The sequence below is a fragment of the Halyomorpha halys genome, unplaced genomic scaffold (assembly GCF_000696795.3).
Source record: "Halyomorpha halys isolate HHAL.00 unplaced genomic scaffold, Hhal_1.1 Scaffold9.1, whole genome shotgun sequence".
NCBI classification, from domain to species: Eukaryota; Metazoa; Arthropoda; class Insecta; order Hemiptera; family Pentatomidae; genus Halyomorpha; species Halyomorpha halys.
The window spans coordinates 45,128-45,915 of record NW_027110416.1 but is presented as its reverse complement, the minus strand read 5'-3'; the positions used below and the strand labels follow the sequence as shown (position 1 = coordinate 45,915).

General features: G+C 34.1%; 1 long non-coding RNA gene across 1 annotated transcript in view; it reads left to right on the top strand.

Annotated features, from left to right (window-relative positions):
* LOC112211478 (uncharacterized) overlaps positions 1 to 452 on the top strand; it is a 27,211-nt gene extending 26,759 nt beyond the window's left edge. Inside the window, exon 3 of the long non-coding RNA XR_010843747.1 lies at positions 376 to 452. This is a non-coding gene — a long non-coding RNA (uncharacterized lncRNA). The remainder of the gene's footprint in view (positions 1 to 375) is intronic.
* The last annotated feature ends 336 nt before the right edge of the window (positions 453 to 788 follow it).

Here is a 788-nt window from a genome sequence, read left to right as displayed (position 1 = left end):
TGTCCAGGAAGGGCCTGCACCTGGTTAATTTGATTCTGGTCCCTCGTCACAACCTATTTTGTGTTTTGACACTTAAAGGTTAGCCAATCTAATTTTATCAGGTGCCTCTCGTAATGTAACAAACTTAATACAGATATTTTCATATCCGGGGACGCTAAAAGCTTCGCAGAATTGACACATATCACACTTCAATTAAATTACTTACAGTCTACTCATTAACCCAACCAGTGCATACTAAAGTGAAGTAGTGCACGGCCTCTAGTTGAAGTTACACTTCATTCATCAATTGTCTTTGTAATCTTACATATTATAAAAGTAGTTATCAAAATACAACAATTATATGTAAATATTAACACATTTAGAATGTTTTTCTAGAGCAATCTAAGGCTGCACGTAGCGATGCATCAAGAGGTAGTGTTCAATGCTTGCGGCTTCTTTAATTTGGACTACACCTTGTTACATTCGGTGAGTAATATTAGCTTCTGAATGATATTGATACATGTTATAAGTGGAAATGAACTAGCCGTGCTCTTAACAATCAATTAATTAACCTAGTCATACTTTTCAGTTGCAAATTAAATCGTACATAGAAATATTTATAATTTAAGAATACGGGGGGAAAATGAGGTAACTCGATTAATGGCCCAGGGGAGGGGGGCAGAAGGGAGCAGGTGCCCCCACCATAGAAGTAAAAGAAATTATAATTTTAATCAAAAATGTTTTTTTTTCAAGCAAATATTTATTGTAATAACTAATGAAGCACAATTGTAATTATATATAATTTTTGT